This window comes from Lynx canadensis, chromosome F1 (genome assembly GCF_007474595.2).
Source record: "Lynx canadensis isolate LIC74 chromosome F1, mLynCan4.pri.v2, whole genome shotgun sequence".
Taxonomy (NCBI): Eukaryota; Metazoa; Chordata; class Mammalia; order Carnivora; family Felidae; genus Lynx; species Lynx canadensis.
In genome coordinates, this window is record NC_044319.2 from 17,697,927 (window position 1) to 17,717,948 (window position 20,022).

The 20,022-nt window shown below is 37.4% G+C and overlaps 1 protein-coding gene across 6 annotated transcripts in view; it reads right to left on the bottom strand.

The window, feature by feature from the left end:
• Nucleotides 1-20,022, bottom strand: part of COP1 (COP1 E3 ubiquitin ligase) — a 281,667-nt gene that overhangs the window by 33,824 nt on the left and 227,821 nt on the right. The window contains exon 19 of one of the 6 annotated variants that reach the window (XR_003965751.1): nucleotides 3,472-3,547. The exons of the other annotated variants lie outside the window; for them this stretch is intronic. The gene's annotated coding sequence lies outside the window, so the exon portion shown is untranslated. The remainder of the gene's footprint in view (nucleotides 1-3,471; nucleotides 3,548-20,022) is intronic. 6 annotated transcript variants of the gene reach the window in all.

Below are 20,022 nucleotides of genomic sequence, written 5' to 3' on the forward strand. Positions count from 1 at the left end.
TTAAATTTTTTTAACTGAAGTGTAATTAACATAACAGTGTTATATTAGATTCAGGTATACAATATAGTGATTCATCAATTCTATATATTACTCAGTGTTCACAATACGCATACTCTTAATCCCCTTTATGTCTTTCACCCATCCCCCACCCACTTCACCTCTGGCAACTACGTTTAATCTCTGTATTTTTTTTTTTAATTTTTTAATGTTTATTTTATTTTTGAGAGAAAGAGTGAGCAGGGGAGGGGCAGAGAGAGAGACACACACACACAAACACACAGAATCTGAAGCAGGCTCCAGGCTCTAAGCTGTCAGCACAGAGCCTGACGCCAGGCTCAAACTCACAAACCACGAGATCATGAGCTGAGCAGAAGTCAGAGGCTCAGTTGCTTCTGACTTCAGCTCATGTCAGGATCTCGTGGTCTGTGAGACCTTTTTATAAAAGCCCAAATGTCCACCGACGGATGAATGGATAAAGAAAATGTGGTATATATACACAATGGAGTATTACTCAGCAATCAAAAAGAATGAAATCTTGCCATTTGCAACTACGTGGATGGAAATGGAGGGTGTTATGCTAAGTGAAATTAGTCAGAGAAAGACAAAAATCACATGACTTCACTCATATGAGGACTTTTAAAGAGACAAAACAGATGAACATAAGGGAAGGGAAGCAAAAATAATATAAAAACAGGGAGGGGGACAAAACAGAAAAGACTCTTAAATACGGAGAACAAACTGAGGGTTGCTGGAGGGGTTGTGGGAGGGGGTATGGGCTAAATGGGTAAGGGGCATTAAGGAATCTACTGAAATCATTGCTTCACTATATACTAACTAATTTGGATATAAATTTTAAAAAATAAAAAATAAAGTTAAATAAAAAAAAATTAAAAAAAAAAAAAAAGGTGACAAAGCAAACCGAGGCAGAGTGATTTGGTTAAGTTTCTCACTCTCTTAGGTAACATGAATCTAGAGTGGAAGTAATAAAAGAAAAAATGAAAGGATTAAAATAAAGAACTTCTAATACACTTACTCTGTGACTTCTTTGTTTCATTTTAAGTTTGCGAAGCTATATAAAAACTAAACTTCAAATCAAGAGCAGAAAACTAATATAATTTTTAGTAATTGGTATTGCTAGTACAATTTAATGCATAGCCTTATCAAGCCAACTTGCCAGACTACATTTCATAGCACTCATTTTTAATCATTAATATTTTGATCCCCTTTAGAAATCTAATAAAAGCAATAAGCTCTCTAGAAAAATAATCACAGGGACAGGCAAACCTTTTCATATGCTTTTAGTGGGTCAAAGAACATCCTAAAAAAACCTTGTGGGGTAGGTTACATGAATTCAAAATTTTTACTGGACAAATTTGATTTGTATGAGACAAAGCAAAGGGTCCCAAAGGACCATTAAGAGGAAGCAACTAAGCAATCGCTAATCTAATTAACACACATATTTAATAAGGAGCTTTAAAAAAAGAATTCAGTCCAGTAAAACTAGTCAATCGCATCAACTAAGAACTAGTCTGAAGTGTTAGAATTACCATCCATTCTATTTCTTTTAGTATTTCAACATTCACAGAGCTAAAATGCAAGGCTACAGTTGCACAGTTAGAAAATGGGGATGCTACTGCATCGATGCTTCCGTTTTACATGTAGGTTAAGTTGTACAATCAAAACTTCACAGCAGTGTTAGGGAAAAAAGCATCAGTCTATTATTTTTCCTATCTCATAATAATCCTTCAAAATATTAAGTTATTAGAACCGAAGCTTTTCATTAGAGGAACATGAGAGGAGCAGATGTTATTAAGATGCAATACAAATCCAAACAATAAGTTCCCATTAACCTGTGGTAATTAAGAGTCTATCTGAACACTTACTAACAATGTGAAGTTGCCAAAATCAACGCAAAACATAAAGCAGTAATTAACAGTATTAGAAACATTACAATAAGAGTAAATTACTAAAGAATATGGGAACAAAAAATGTGCAAATTTTAGGGAGATTTAAAAAAATGAATTGGTTTTTTTTCTTGCCGCTGTTATTTGTAAAATAGTCATATGGAGAAGTACAGTCCTCGAAAGGCGTTACAATTTGTTCAATAAGGATTTCTAAAAAAAGTCTAAAAAAAATTCCCCCTACAAAGCTTGTTTCCGCATGTTTTCAACATCAGGAAAGTTTCTCGTCTAAGGTAAGTTATGTCTAACTGGCAGAGGGATTCTCTGCTGGGGGCTAGTGCACACCCCAGAAGTAGAGACAGTTATACCATCTGTGAATTTAGAAGCTGAATCAAGAGAGAAATAATGCAAACCAAGGAGTTTCTCAGACAATGTTCTCATGAGTGGACCTACATGTAAACTATAGGGTCTAACGATAAGCATGTAAGTTGGGGTTACATATGGCCACTGGGCAACAGAAATCTGGTCTACAACCCCTTCAAATTTAAGAGGGAAACTGGGGCACCTGGGTGGCTCAGTCAGTTGAGCATCCGACTTCAGCTCAGGTCATGATCTCATGGTTCGGGAGTTCAAGCCCGCATCGGGCTCCGTGCTGACAGCTCAGAGCCTGGGGCCTGCTTCCAGATTCTGTGTCTCCCTCTCTCTCTGCCCCTCCCCACTTACACTCTGTGTCTCTCTCTCTCAAAAATGAATAAACATTAAAATAAAAATAATTTAAAAAGAGGGAAATGAAACTCAGGTAAGTTAGGTGACTTACCTACATGCAAAAAGTTAATTAACTGCTATAAGTCTTCATCCCTTTAAAGAAATAGTAGATCCTGCAAATTTAACTTCAAATATATCTCCCAAATTCTTGGACCGAGGTGAAGCTCCATCACCAGTGCCTTTGTACTCTTGCCTACCACATCTGTTTTTCTGTTAATTAAACTAAAACCACTAATCAAAAGTTGAAGTCACTTTTCTTAAAGTCCTTTATATAGTTGCACAGAAAAAGTTCAAGGTTCTTAACACAGTCTAGAATGACCCTTAAAAAAAAATCGTTCTTCATCTACCATTTCATGTTTCATCTCCCACTAGTCCTGTTACATCCTAGCGGCTCCAAACACACAGGGCTCTTTCAGACTCTTAAGCTTTTGTACCTGCTGTTCCTTCTACCTGGAAATATACCTGGAATAGATTTGCATAACTTATGCAAAATACTAAGATAGGAGGACAGGGGAGATGCTCAAATGTTAATTTTCTAACTTTTACATATTAATTTATTACTAGCAGTACTACCATTTACTGAAAAGCTACCATGTATGAGTGTTTCATATGCATAATGTCATCTGCTTCCTAACAACACTTGACAGTATTTAAATATTCATATTAACCCACTACAAAAATGAGGAAGTAGACTCAAAAAGGATAAGGAATTTTTCTAAGGTGTCACAGCTAGCAACAGAACCAAGGTTTATAACTAAAAATCAGATACACCTCATGACCCTCTTCTCACCTCGTCAGCTCTTACCTTCATCGCCCCATCCCAGACCATCAGTGCCTGTCACGGTTAAGAGGAACTACAGTGTAAAAACTGCTCTGTTTTTCTGGAAATCAAAATAACAGTAGATATCAAAAGCTAAAAAATATTCTGAACCCTTTCATCTAGTTTTTCCCTCACTTACAGGATTTTGTATTACAAATACTGCAAGAGAAAAGGGGAAAAACAATACACCCCAAAACATTATGAACTTATAACTATGAAAAACTTAAGGGGCGCCTGGGTGGCTCAGTCGGTTAAGCGTCCGACTTCGGCTCAGGTCATGATCTCTCAGTTCATGAGTTCAAGCCCCGCATCGGGCTCTGTGCTGACAGCTCAGAGCCTGGAGCCTGTTGCAGATTCTGTGTCTCCCTCTCTCTCTCTGACCCTCCCCCATTCATGCTCTGTCTCTCTCTGTCTCAAAAATAAATAAATGTTAAAAAAAAAAAAAAAGAAAAGAAAAACTTAAGAGGCAGCCTAAATGTTTAATAATAAAAGACAAACAGTAATTCATAATAAATGTAAATGCCTTCCACTAACATTATGATGTAAAGAGAGAAAATGCTTAGATGTAACTAGTGTAAAAAGCTAAATACAGGATATGTTTATAATGTAAAACTATTTAAGAAATGTAGGCCGAAGACTGGAAGGACAAACATCAAAACATTAACTGCTGTTCTGTTTACATGCTACAATTACAGGTCAATTTTCTCAATTCTCTATTTTCTAAAAGTTCTCTATTAATGAAGAAAAATGTAACACTCCACAGTAGAGACGATGAAGGGATGAAAGAAAGTCATTACGGGCCTCCTGAGTAAGACCTAACTGGATCTAGAGGCCCTAAATTCAGAAGCTAAGTTTATCCTAGGTCAGGCATCACAACAGGCACAGAGGGAAAGCTGTGGTTATTTTGATTGGTTTTGAGTCTTCTGATATATCACTTGTATATTTTAGCAAGCGTAAGAGAAAATTGAATAATTCAAATGCAAGTGTTCACGCAAAGAACCAAAACCTCATGCTTATTCTAAAAAGTAATTGCCACTTATCTATCACATAGTAGAACCATGCATGGCACCTAAACTGGGTGAGAGAATTTCTTCCTAAGGGTTTATTCACACCTATTCACAGCGAATAGTTTCACTCTCAATAACTCAGCTTGATGCAAATCTTTACACCTAAAAAAACCCACAAGACATACACAAGCTTAAAAGTAACTTATGTTTTTGATAAATCTCATCCAATAGAAAAAATACTATTTACTATTACTAGTACCAAAAAACAAAACTCTTTCACCCCATTAATTATAACAAATGGGGGAGGGAGCGTAAAGTTAATACTAGAGTTAAACAAAGACTTAACAAAAAACCAAAAAGCAAAAACCAAAATAACCCTTGAGAAGTGATTTTTTTCTTCATATCCCTAAAATGATGCTTTGGAAAGCAGAAAATAAAAAGGAAAAGTAAGTAAAAGCATGCCCCTAATGCATAGAAAACAATCTCAACTCTGGTCAAAATTATGTAGTTTTCTTCATTCTGCATCTTCACTATAGAAAGACTGAACCTTATTTTTAAACATGGTGAGGACTCTGATGGAGAGTGTAAAAATCTACAGGGTAACCAGGCTTTCCCTTAACAATAATGACCACTGAGATCCCTAGAAGGGATCCTACAATTTGGTTTTGCTGACAATAACTCATCCTTTCCACTAATAAAGGAAAACACAGTTCTCAGATATTAAAAATCCTGAGAAATTTAAAAAACTTAGAATTAAAAAGTCTTAAATCTTTACAAAACCGAAAACGTTGAGAAAATGAAAATATTCCTCATAAAACAAGGACTTCTACTGAATTTTGAAGCTGCAGGGCTAACTTATTAATTGGGAGAAGCATAATTAGCCTTTTACTCTTTTCAGAATACAGAATAAAACTGCTTTTAAATATAAATGCCCACATTATCCATTCTTATTAAATGACATTTTGGATTTATTCAAACCATTATAGTTTTCTATTCGTAAACATCAAGGATTATCACATGAATTGCAGATTTGTTGTTTAGAAAAAAAACAGTAAGAAAATGCACAGGAGTATAACTTGTGAAACTTAAATTATCCTTGGCTGCTATATATTTCAAAGGTATCTAGATAATCTGGCATGAAATAAAATATTTCACTTTTTACTTATCAGGTGATAATATTATATGAGAATCCCTAAGATCTATAATAATTCTGAGCAATTTTTTTAAAATAAAAAGATAGGGGCACCTGGGTGGCTCAGTTGGTTAAGCAAGCGACTTCAGCTCAAGTCACGATCTCGTGTTCCTGAGTTTGAGCCTCACACTGGGCTCTCTGCAGTCAGCACGGAGCCTGCTTTGGATCCTCTGTCTCCCTTTCTCTGCCCTCCTCCACTCTGTGCTCTCTCAAAAATAAACAAACATTTAAAATAAAAAATAAAGGGGCGCCTGGGTGGCTCGGTTGGTTGAGCGTCTGGCTTCGGCTTCAGTTTGTGGGTTCGAGCCCCGCATCAGGCTCTGTGCTGACAGCTTACAGCCTGGAGCCTGCTTCGAATTCTGTGTCTCCCTCTCTCTCTGCTCCTCCCCCACTCATGCTCTCTCTCTCTCCTTCAAAAATAAATAAAAACATTAAAAAAAAGTTTTTAATAAAAAATAAAAAGATAAACTCTTGGGCCTCCTAAAATAAACCAAAGTTTGGAATGTTGTGAGAAATAAAAAAACACTGTAAGCAAAGGCAACTACTACTATCTTGCTTTCCCAATCTCTACAGAGCAACTCACAAAGATACACTTGGTGTATCACAAAGCCACAGCTCTAGATACTTAGGATTTAAAACAGTAAGTTAACAAGAAGGAACTAAATCTTGAAGTCAGATTTACTTTCTATATAATCTATCCCCAAAGCTTCCAACTTCTATCAAAGTTGAAGACCTTGAAGACAGGGACGCCTGGGTGGCTCAGTCACTTAAGAATCCAACTTTGACTCAGGACATGATCTCATGGTTTGTGAGTTTGAGCCCTGTTTGGGCTCTGTGCTAACAGCTCAGGGCCTGGAGCCTGCTTCAGTTTCATTCATTCATTCATTCTCTCTCTCTCTACCACTCCATCTCTCTCTCTCTCAAAAATTAAACATTAAAAAGAAAAAAAAGATGGGGGCCACCTGGGTGGTTTAGTCGGGTAAGCGTCTGACTTCAGGCCATGATGTCATGGTTCACAAGTCTGAGCGCCACATTGGGCTCTGTCTTAACAGCTCAAAGCCTGGAGCCTGCTTCAGATTCTGTGCCTCCCTCTCTGCCCCTTCCCCACTTGTGTGCCCGGACACGCACGCACATGAGCACTCTCTCTCACTCATTAAAATAAATAAAAACATTTTTTAAAAGTTAAAAACAAAAAAGACCTGAAGACAAACATAAGCATGATAAACTGTCTATTTAATTCTCAACAGTGTGTAAAAAGTCTGGTCATTTAAATCAAATGTTTCAGATTTATTATCTGCCTGTATCTTTACCTTTTGGTTAGCTATCACAGTTCAAATAAAGAATCTTTTATCCAAGTTAATCTTCTTATCTAGGGTAAAACAAGACTAATAAAAATAGCCCCAAAATGAAATAGCTTCTTTACAAATTATAATAGATTGACATTTCTTTAATCTATATAATCAAATTATTTCTATGTTCAGCAGTAATAACTTTCTCCCATCCTGGAAATACCAACGCCAACTTCTGATAGTTTATTTGAAAAAATACATAAAATGGGATTTAAGAAATAGTGGAAATAAGGGAGATCTGAAACGCACAAAACCCTGGAGTGATCACATCAACAGAGAGCTGTCATGAGAACAACAGGAATTAATGTGAGACTAGAGAAGTAAAATACAAGCATATATTTCTTTTCCTCAGATAGTATGCAAGTTTGAATTAGCAGGAAACACTTTTCTCTTAAACGATTCCTGTCCTTGGTTCATTCTGCTTTGAGTAATAACTAAGTAAATTTTTATTCAACTAGAAACTAAATAACCATGGTATTTCATACATACATTTTAGCATATAAAACCAACTTAAGTAGTGTTCATTTAAAACTTTTAAGTCAAGGAAAGATATTCAATATTCACTCTCTGGCCTTCTACTACTTCTAATATGGAAATTTGGTAGGAACTATCCAAAGATAAACACTTAGAAACCAAAGTTAATCTCTTTCCATCTCAAAATATTTTAGACAATTTTAAGTGTGGTGGGGTATTACTGAAAAAATTATTCATATACATATTTTTTCATGTTTATTTATTTTTGAGAGAGCGTGAGCAGGGGAGGGGTTGGGGGGGGTGGGCAGAGGATCTGAAGCAGGCTCTGTGCTGACAGCACCGAGCCAGATGGAGGGCTCGAACTTACAAACTGTGAGATCACGACCTGAGCCAAAGTCATATGCTCAACCAACTGAGCCACCCAGGCACCCCTTTCATTTTTTAAATTATTTATAGGTTAATGGCATAATTCAGAATGCACTCTCAAATTAATATTTTTTTTCTCTTATACAAGGTAAAACAAAAAAAAAAACAACAAAAACCAAGTAGCTTAAAGATTTCTGTCAATTCTATGCTTCAAAATTGGCATACCTTAGAAGGACAAACACTATTTCAAAAAAATTGTTTAATGAGAAAAATTGTAAAAACCATTCTAATGTAGGTCAAATTCCATTACAGTACATAAAATTAACAATAATGATATATTTAAAATGTTGATTAGCAGACCTGCTAAATAATATTTTGTTGACTGCATTACAATATTCACCGTAAAATATCTAATGCAACAAATGTTTTCACAGAAGCTGTCCATACGGTAGTGGACATTAAGGTTAAGGAATATTTACACTCAATGAAATTTACTTAGAGAATAAATAAATTACAGCTTTGCTTCAGTTTTCCACCACCTTCTTGATTCCTCTCTTTTCTACTTTCCCACCCCACTCTAGTCTGGACACTAAGGGAAGAGTGGAGCACTTAGGAGATGTGAGCCACAGTCTTCCTGGAAGTCAGGGTCCACGCTCAGAATCTTCTTTCCTTCCACGCCCAAGACAAGAGTTCATTCACATTGGCCCTCTTCCAGTCAGGAAAATTTTCTAAAGTGTTATAAATCATCCAGCTAGAGAAAAGAAGAAAGGAAAGGAAAGATAAAAGGAAAAAGAGAAACAGAAATGAAGAAAGAAGAGAAGAAAGAAAAAGAAGCTCTTGTGTTGTCTTCTCCGTGTTCGTTGAAGAATTCAGGATCAGAAATAGCTTAGAAGTGTGGGAAGTTAATATGTATTAAAGACTGGTGTTTTTTTAATTAAAGAAAAGAAAAAAGACTATTATCTTTTATTTGTCTCTTCCCAAGGGGATAATGGAGTAGCAAAATCTAACAGATATTAGATATTCATAATTATAATTATTACCTTGTTAGCAGATGCTATTTCTGCCTCTTGGTTACTATGTCTAACAAATCTCTTTCCAGTGGTAACATAAATCATCTGTTCCCAAACCTGAATATTCATATAATTTTCTAAGAAGGCCTGGGGAAGTTTTTAATACAAATCTCTACCATGCTTCCTTCCTTCTCCTAAATAGGGCTTCATGGGTCTAAGAATACATATGTTTTGTTTTGTGTGTGTGTGTGTGTGTGTGTGTGTGTGTGTGTGTGTGTGTATTTTTAAGACCCCCAAGGTGATTCTGATAATCAGTCAGGTTTGAGCATCACTGGTATAAATAAATTTTATTATAGATGCATTCTGCACTTTCATAAGAAAGCAGAATGGCTTTTTACATGTGCTTTAGTTTTGTGCAATCTGCTGCTTTATACACAGTGTTTACTAAGTCAGAGAGGGATGCCTATCCCTTAGATAAAAACATATGAATTGGAAAAATAAATATGTTAAATCTTTTTGAAAGAAGACAAAATTGTAAAATAGTAGCAATGTTGAAAGGGAAAGAAGAACAGGCTATAAATCTAACAAAATATTAAGCTAATAATAAATACCAACTTTTGTATAGTCCCATGTACTTTAAAATTTTCATTGCTTTGAAAATAAGCAAAAGCCTGAAAGTTATCCCAAGGGGCAGACTGGTAATTATGAAATAATTATAAAGGTACCCATGAATGCTGATGTCAGGAAAACTAGTTTTCTTAAACTGATGTAATCTTGATATTACCACTGAGTTTCAAAGGAGTCTAATAGATGTCAGAAGTTATCTCCCACCTCTACTCCAACATTTCTTTGGTTCCAAAATTAGTATTTAATTAATTATGCAACAAGCAAGATAAAGGACAAGCCTGAGAGAATGTATCATTCATTACAAAAATCATATACTAATTACACATTACGTGCAAACAATTTGCTTAGTGCTAAGGATAATTAAAAATGAATGACACTAATAACAAACATTTATATAGCTCTTACTCTCTGCCAAAAGCTATTCTAAACTCTTTATGTACATTAACTTACTTTAACTTTATAATAATCCTAAGAGATAGGTTATTATTATCATCAGCACTTTATAGATGAGGAGGGGGGTGCCTGGCTGGCTCAGTCTTTAGAGTGTGCAACTCTCAATCTCGGGATCAGAGTTCAAGCCCACAGTGGGTGTGAAGCCTACTTAAAAGAATATTTTTCTAAATACGATGAGGAAATTGAAGCAAGGGACAGTTGAGGAACTTGAGTAAGGTCACAGAGCTACTATGTGGAAAATCTGATTGAACCTAGGTGGCCTGGTTGCATAGTCTATGCTGTTGTTCAATACAGTAGGATGCCTTTTTTCAAGTTTACAGGTTAGCAGGGAATAAGAGACATGAATACAATTAATAGTACAGGTACTATATTATTCAGCAAATATTTTTTTAATGTTTTTTTTTTAACGTTTATTTATTTTTGAGAAAGAAAGAGAGCACAAGTGGGGAAGGGGCAGAGAGAGAGGGGGACACAGAATCTGAAGCAGGCTCTGGACTCCAAGCTGACTGTTAGCATAGAGCCCAACGCGGGGCTCGAACTTACGAACCATGAGATCATAACCTAAGCCGACGTCAGATGCTGAACCAACTGAGCCACCCACGTGCTCCTATTCAGCAAATATTTTTTTTTTCCAACGTTTTTATTTATTTTTAAGACAGAGAGAGACATAGCATGAACGGGGGAGGGGCAGAGAGAGAGGGAGACACAGAATCGGAAACAGGCTCCAGGCTCTGAGCCATCAGCCCAGAGCCTGACGCGGGGCTCGAACTCCTGGACCGCGAGATCGTGACCTGGCTGAAGTCGGACACTTAACCGACTGCGCCACCCAGGCGCCCCTCAGCAAATATTTTTAATGAATAGGAATCATGAAAGATTTAGGTAAAGAAAAGAAGATTCCTTAAGAATATAAGGTTTTAGTTAAAAACACTTCAAAAAAGTGTTTCACTATATTAAAGTCTTATTCATTAGAAATAAGAATATAAAAAATGTATTTTATTTTATGACTGAAAAAGATGTTCTCACCTACTATGGCTATAACTTTGTATAGTATGGGTGATAACAGAGTTTGACAGATTCCCAAGTTTTGCTGGACTTTGTTTCAAGGGAGGGAAATTAGGAAAATCCTTGTCCTGACATCGTTCATTTGAGAGTTACAGAAACTTCCATTATGATTCCTGTTGTTTCTGGCCACAAAAGAAAATATCCATCCTTAATAATCAATGCTTTTCCTGAGGATAGAGGATACATTTTTTAATAACTTCTGAAGAGCTGAGAAAGTGTTAAGTGTCCTTTCCAAGTACTGTCTTTTCCCATTAGATATCCATTTAGCATGGGTGACCCAAGACTAGGTAAGTATGTATGATGTGATTCAGAACTGATAAAACAATGATAAGGGCACCCTACTACCTCAGCAGGAGTTACAATGGACTTAGTATCTGCTTCCAACAAAAATATGGTGTCCCTTTAAATAGTTATCATCATTTAAGAACAGAAACAGTCATTTACATTCTTGAGTCAATTTATATTTTATTCCACTAGTTTTAAATAAGGGTCATGTCAACAGAAGGATCCACAGATAGAGAACACACATAATCTCCTTACCTAACTACACTCTCTGAATAAAGTAGTGGTGATAAAAAATATGTAATAGAAATCAAGAATAAATAGTATTGTCCCAAATTTATCTTAGCTTTATAGCAGTACTTTCACAGAGGATGTAGGGTGTGGGAGATAGTGGAATAGTCCTGAATTACGAACACCAAAATGTAGGGTGTGGGAGATAGTGGAATAGTCCTGAATTACGGACTGATTATAAAACAAGATCTCAATTGCACGGTATTTCCCTTTCAATCAAGAATTTCTATTAAAAAGACAATTTTCAGTATGTAAGTATATAATATGTAACAATCAAAAGAATGTTTTAGAAAATTGCTTATGGAAACAATTAATTAAAAATGATTACGTACTTCCGTAACAAAATATTTTCAAGATGACAAAGATACTGGCATTACACCCCATGTTTCCATGCACCCCGTTTCTTGGTGAAAGAGCAATGTAAGGAAACTTTTCTGGGAGGCAAACTAATTTTAATCAAGTGTTAAAGGTACTCATTTTCTTTAAATGGACAAATCCTGAAGGTTCTCTTCTAAAGAACGAATTAAAAATTTAAAGATTTACTGCAAAAAAAAATGCAAGAAGTACTCCAAGTAGTAAAGTTACATAGTAGTAAAAAGTAAACATTAATCTCCTCAACAAAACAATGGTATGCCAGTTATGGTAAAACCTTAGAATAGAATAATATGCAGTCACTGGAAATACTCTTTTCAAAATACATTTAGACCTGGGAAATGTTAATGATAAAGGCAAAAGGTAAAGAAGACATGAAGAAAAAATAAAGAGTACATGGTAATATATAAAATACTCAATTTTATTAAAAACAATAGTACCCATTAAAGGAAAACAACATGAAGATTAATTACATTAAAATGTTACTATTGGTTATTTCTGGGAAAAAGTTGCAATAGACATTTTTTCCTATTTTTTGTTTTTTATAAATTCTCTAAAGTATACATGTATTCATTTCTTTTTTTTTTTTAATGTTTATTTTTGACAGAGAGACAGAGTGGGTGAGCATGCATGAGCAGGGGTGGGGCAGAGTGAAGGGGAGAGAGAGAATCCCAAGCAGGCTCCATGCTGTCAGCCCAGAGTCCAATATGAGGCTTGACCTCAGGAACCGTGAGATCATGACCTGGGCCAAAATCAAGAGTTGAGCACTTAACCGACTGAGTCACCCAGGCACCCCACATGTATTCATTTCTAATTGTTTCTTTGAGTAATGAACTACAATAATATATAGTAAAAATCCTAAGAGATAACGTTCCAAGATGATATACTCCAGCAAAACGCTTACCAAGGAAATTCACATTGACCCCCATACACTCTTAAAATTGCAAACACTTTTCTCTAAATGAACTCTAAATTAGTTAAAGATAATTATTTAGTTAATGAATTATTCTGACCATATCACTACTGCCTTTTAGGTATAACCACTCCTTTAAGGATTTAGAGATGTCAAAGGAAGGAAGGAAGGAAGGAAGAAAGGGAAGGAGGAAGGGAGGAAACAAAACTTATGTTAGTCCGTATTAATGCCTGCCAAAAATTGTGAATAAATAGTATATTTCAGAAAGAAAGGTTGAAAATAGATCTGACATAGACTTGATTACCAAATGGGCTTTATTAATCTAGATAATGGCTATTTCCAAGAAAAATCAGCAAATTTTATTACATCTGCACACAGGACCAAATAAATTATGGGGTACTTTTCAAAGAAGTAGAGTCAGAAAATGAACTGAAATGACAGCCTACTAAGCTCCTTGATTCTCTATATTCGAAAGTATAAAGTTGGCTGCTACCTATGGAAATGCAGCAAACCACATTTATTTCAAAGACTGTATAATCATTCACATGTAATATACTTGGATGTGCAATCCTATATGGATACAGTACAAATACACAGTTTCAGAATTTACAATTGCTTCTTCAAATAAGTGGATACTAAAGTTCTTTCATTACAGCAAGTTAAACATTCGATCTATCAAGTTCTCCTCATTTATATTTAAAAAATGACCGCTAAGGAAATTAAATTCCAAAGCCTAAATAAAGGCAAAATGATCTGTGTTATTCCTAATAGTTATTTCTCACAAATTCATATTTTTTAAATATCATGAAAATTAATACTGAATTAGGCAATGCAAGTAATAAGATTTAGACCTGGGAGGAAAAATCCCAGTAATTTGATAATAATAGAACATCTTTATGTCAGTAACTCTAAACCACTGAGGTTTTCTTGTTAAAATGTCTGTAAGTGAATTAAAATAATAAACTAAAAACAAATATAAAATAAACAATTCTGCATTCTTCATTAGAATAAGATAATCATTATCATTTCTATTCTTGAGAGGACCTAAGCTGCAATTTAAAAATTCTCCTAAAAAAAAGTATTTTCACTAGAGTTCAAATGAAACATCTTAAAATTCCTTTGAAAATTAAATATACTTGAGACTTCTGCATTTTAGTAAAAATGCTAGAGTCACTACTTTTGCAAGACAAAACTAAGGAACAAAGGACAGAAGAATTGGTCAGCAACCCCAAAAGTGACTGAGTAAAAGTGCTTTTAGACACAGGGAAAATACAGCAAGGAAGACAAACAGACAAAGGACAAAGCATTGTCTCTCAGATTAAAAGAAACAACATTAGAACTATTCTGTCTTGGGGCACCTGGGTGGTTCAGTCACTTAAGCAGTCAGTCACTTAAGCACCTGACTTCGGCTCAGGTCACGATCTTGCGGTTCGTGAATTTGAGCCCCACGTCGGGCTCTGTGCTGACACCTTAGCCAGCTTCAGATTCTGTGTCTCCCTCTCCCTCTGGCCCTCCCCCGCTAATGCACACACGGCTCGCTCTCTCTCAAAAATAAACATTAGAAAAATTAAAAAAAAAAAAGAAATATTCTGTCTTTAAACAAGACTAATTAAAAGTAAAAAGTGTAATCCTAAAGCAAAACTGACAGACCACAGAGCAAACAAGAAGGAGGGGAAGAAGCATGCTTGCTGTTAACTCCCATAGCACTGTGAAATAAAGGAGAAGGGATGTAATAAATGCTACAATAAAATTGACCAGTATCTTAAAAAAGGGCGGTGTAGAAAATTCTTTCCAGATTATACAAAGGTCAGTAGAAATAAAAAGAATGGGCATTATATATGATCGTGGCTGACTGTTCAAAACAAGGCTTGGAATCACTGGTTCATTTTTATCCAGAAGTGGCCTATTTATATATACATACATGCATACATACATACATACATACATATGTATGTATACATATACATACATACATGCATATATATATATATATGTATGTGTGTTATAAGAAAAAACAAGGCTAAACAGAAATTTAATCTGCAGTAAACTATCTCAAATTTTTATACGACTGAGATACTGGGGCACTTGGGTGGCTCAGTTAAGCGTATGACTTGGCTCAGGTCATGATCTTGCAGTTCGTGAGTTCCAGCCCCGCATCGGGCTCTGTGCTGACAGCTCAGAGCTGGAGCCTGCTTCAGAATCTGTCTCTCCCTCTCTCTCTGCCCCTCCCCTGCTCGCACGCTGACTTTCTTTTTCTTTCTCTCTCTCTCTCAAAAATAAAAACATTAAAAAAAATTACAGAAAAAAAATAAAATAAAAAGACTGAGATACTGTCCTAAAAGAATATCTAATTTGTATTTATGCCTTTCCCTCTATCCTCATGGTTAATTTCAATCCCCTCTCTATTACTAAATTACTGCCATAAATAACAGAAAAGCATGTGCAATTTTTGTATTATCTTAATTGAAGAGTTTTAGGTCATTTTAGTTCATACAGTAAATTGATAAACTACTTGTACTTGTCCAAAACGTAAAAATACTTTCAAAGTTCAACTATTTTGTAGGTGTCCTTAAATTGATCTCTTTCTTTTGATCAAAATCAGGCAGAATGGAATTAAGGCACAGAAAGACAATGACATGTTTGGCCTTTTTAGAGACAGGTATTTCATATTTTAAAAAAGTAAGTAATCTAGATGAGATTAAACATGGCATTATTTTATTACACCCCAAAGCAGCTCTCTGTATTTCATTACCTCCAATTTCTTCCCTTTTTTTTCTTAAAACCATTCTCCAATCAAGACAGACTATACATAGTTACTCTTTCTTTCCTTCCTTATTTCTTTCTTTCTATTTTTGAGAGAGAGAGAGAGAGAGTGCGTGCGAGCGCACAGCAGAGGAGGGGCAGGGGACAGAGGATCTGAAGAGATCCACAGCAGAGAGCCCGATGTGGGGCTCAAACTCATGAACCATGAAATCATGACCTGAGTCGAAGGCAGATATCTCACCAGCTGAGTCACCCAGGCATCCCAATAACTACTCTAAGTCTTTCTTGACTCCTCCTCATTGCTTCAATCACTGAACACTAAAGTGCCCTCCAAAATACGGTATTCACACACTTCCAATCTCTAATTACACTCCCTTGTGGAGATACACCCAATTTCTTGGCTTAAACGTCATATGCTGACAGCTACCAATTTCTATCTCTGGCCCCACAATCTGCTGTGAACTCCAAACTTGGTATATTTACTTATATACCAAGTATATACCAGGTATATTTACCTTATATACTTATAAGGCAAATACATCTCACACTTAGCATCTCCACTTGGTATTTTTAGTAACTTAAACCCAGCCAGTCTATTCTCCTCTAAGACACTTCCTCTGGTGGCCTTCTCCTCAATTACTGGCAACTCCACTCTTAAAGTTACTGGGGGGAAAAACAAAACTCAGTGTCATCCTACACTTTTCTCTTTCACTCTCCATGTGCCATTTATTAGCTCCACATTCAAAATATGTACAGGATCTGACTGCTTCTCATTGGCATACCACTATTTGACCTTACCTGGAATTGCCAACAGCCTTCCTGCCTCCATGCCTGACATCTCATAGTCTTTTCTCTAGAATATAGCCAAACCAATTTTTAAAAACGTTAAGTCAGATTGTATCATTCCTTTGCTCAAAATCTTACAATGGCTCCCAACTCACAATCGGTAAAAGCCAAAGTCCGGGCTTTGGTAAACAGTGTTCTGTTGAAATGGTTCTTCTTCACCACTCTGAAATAGACTGCTCCCCAGCCAGCTCACTGCAGTGAGGCAATGCTTGTCTTCTTTCTGTTCTCTGAACAGTCATCACTTTCTGAACTTCCAGGCCTCTGAACTGTTTACTCCACCTGAAATACTCTTCCACATTTAAATGTGGATTACATCTTCATGTCCTAGTCTTTGCTCTACTTCAGCTACTCAGGCAATTCTGTTGCCACCGCTGAGAACTACAATTCCCTCACCCAGGCCTCTCTGACCCAGCCTCCCACTTGGTTTTTCTCCCAGTCATTTGTCACCTTCTAATATAATAACTTATTTATTTTGTTTTTTGTCTCCTCCGGCACATAAAATTTTAAGTCTCCTAAGAGGGCCAGAATTTCTCTTATAGTCTTGTTCAAATTTATCTTCCCTATCTAGAACTGTGACTGCACATAATAAATATCTGTTGAATAAATAAACAAGAGTCTCTCACACTTTCTGCCTCATCTAAAATAAGGAAACAAAGTTATTTTTTGTGCCTAATCAAAGTGGCTATTCTATAAAAATCAAACTTAAAATAAATCTGGACTGAAAACAAAGTGAGTTACAGAACTTTTCTGGTCTAGGTAGCACACTTTAAAAACTCACTTAAAGGAGATTTTTCAAAATGGCGGCCCACATGAGGACAAGTATGCAGAGATGGCGGGGCTGTGCAAGTACCTGCAGGAGCCCACCGGAAGGATCTTCATTCTGAGATGGTTCTAACCTCAAGTACCTTCCCATCACTTTCCTGTATTACTCAACCTGACTTCAGAGAGGCACATTTATAGGAGGGAAGATGGCGGGGTAGGAGGACGCTGGGCTCACCTCGTCCTGCTGATCACTTAGATTCCACCCACATCTGCCTAAATAACCCAGAAAACTGCCAGAGACTAGCAGAACGGACTCTCCGGAGCCAAGCGTAGACAAGACGCCCACGGAAGAGGGTAGGAAGGGCACAGAGGCGGTGTGCGCTACACAGACTGGCAGGAGGGAGCCAGGGTAGTGGAGGGGCAGCCTGTCCGGCAACACCGAACCCCCGAGTCTGACTTGCAAAAGCAGAGGGGCCAGATTGCATAAGTTCTGACAGCCAGCAGGTCTTAACATCTGGAATGTTATCAGTCAACAGCTCTGCTCAGAGAGCAGGAGGGCGAGAGGACACCAGGAGGGAGAGGTGTTGAGCCCTGGATGACAGAGCTCAGCTCTGCAGGGAACAAAGGCGCTGGCCAGCGCCATCTCCCTCGCCCATCCCCCAGCCGAAATCCCAAAGGGAACCAGTTCCCATCACCGAACTTGCTTGCACCACGCACCCAACGCTGTGCTCCTGTGGATCTATCCCTCCGACGAGTCAGCCTCCCTCCCAGTGCTGCAGGGCCCCTCCCGCAGGGGACCACCAACAGCAAAGCGAGCTGAGCCTGCCCCTCCCTGTGCACCTTGTGGATCCACCCCGGCTAATACGCCAGATCCCATTGAAGCAGCACCACAAGCCTGGCAGTGTGCAAGTAGCCCAGACAGGGGCCACACCACTCCACAGTGAGTCCTGCCCCCGGAAGAAGGGAAGATAAGGTACATACCAGTCTGACTGTGGCCCCAGCAGCGGGCTGGGGACAGACAGCAGGTCTGACTGTGGCCCCACCCACCAACACAAGTTACTCCAGACAGCACGGGGGAAGTGCCCCACAGTTCCGCACCACCTCAGGGAGTACGCAAAATGACAAAATGGAAGAATTCTCAAAAGAAACTCCAGGAAGTAGCAACAGCTAACAAATTGATCAAAAACGATTTAAGCAATATAACGAACCAGAATTTAGAATAATAGTCATAAAATTAATCGCTGGGCTTGTAAAAAGTATAGAGGACAGCAGAGAATCTATTGCTACAGAAATCAAGGGACTAAGAAATAGTCATGAGGAGCTTAAAAATGTTATAAATGAGGTGCAAAATAAAATGGAGGCGACCACAGCACAGATTGAAGAGGCAGAGGAGAGAATAAGTGAATTAGAAGATAAAATTATAGGGCGCCTGGGTGGCGCAGTCGGTTAAGCGTCCGACTTCAGCCAGGTCACGATCTCGCGGTCCGTGAGTTCGAGCCCCGCGTCAGGCTCTGGGCTGATGGCTCAGAGCCTGGAGCCTGTTTCCGATTCTGTGTCTCCCTCTCTCTCTGCCCCTCCCCCGTTCATGCTCTGTCTCTCTCTGTCCCAAAAATAAATAAACGTTGAAAAAAAAATTTTTTTTAAAAGAAGATAAAATTATAGAAAAAGAGGAAACTGAGAAAAAGATTAAAAAATCCAGGAGTATGAGGAGAGAATTAGAGAACTAAGTGATGCAATCAAACGGAACAATATCCGTATAATAGGAATTCCAGAAGAGGAAGAGAGAGAGAGAGGGGCTGAAGGTGTACTTGAACAAATCATAGCTGAGAACTTCCCTGGTCTGGGGAAGGAAAAGTGCATTGAAATCCAAGAGGCACAGAGAACTCCCTTCAGATGTTAATTTGAATCGATCTTCTGCACGACATGTCTAGTGAAACTGGCAAAATACAAGGATAAATAGAAAATTTTGAAAGCAGCTAGGGATAAACAGGCTCTAACCTACAAAGGGAGACCCATAAGACTAGTGGCAGACCTATCTACTGAAACTTGGCAGGCCAGAAAGGGATGGCAGGAAATCTTCAATGTGATAAACCAAAAAAATATGCAGCCGAGAATCCTTTATCCAGCAAGTCCGTCATTCAATATAGAAGGAGAGATAAATGTCTTCCTAAACAAACAAAAACTGAAGGAATTCATCACCACTAAACCAGCCCCACAAGAACTTACTTAAAACTTATCCTATAAACTACAATATGCATCCTCTTCAGTCTAGTATTAATTAGCTTTTTCTTTTTTTTACCTCCTTCCCTGACAAGGCAAAGACCTGAGAACACCCTAATTACATTTATCCTTCTGCCTTATGTTATTACTGTCAAATATTTAATTCTATGTGCTTATTGGCTTTAATAACAAGGCATCATTGCTTTATATAGTCAATACGCATTTAGATTTACTGAGTATTACCACTTCTCTTCCTTTTCACCATTTCTATTCCTTCACCTTTTTCCATTCCTTTCTGCATCTCTGACCTTTATCTTTGTCTTCTGCATCTTTTCCTTCCGCCTTAAAAAGATCCTTTCAGGTTTTCTTTAGTGTAAGTCTACTTGTAGCAAATTTTCATATTTATTTATCTAAAAGTGTCTTTATTTTACTTGTGTCTGGAGAGATTTTCACTGAATTGAGAAATTGTGGGGCGCCTGGGTGGCTCAGTCGGCTAAGCGTCCGACTTCAGCTCAGGTCACGATCTCACGGTCCGTGAGTTCGAGCC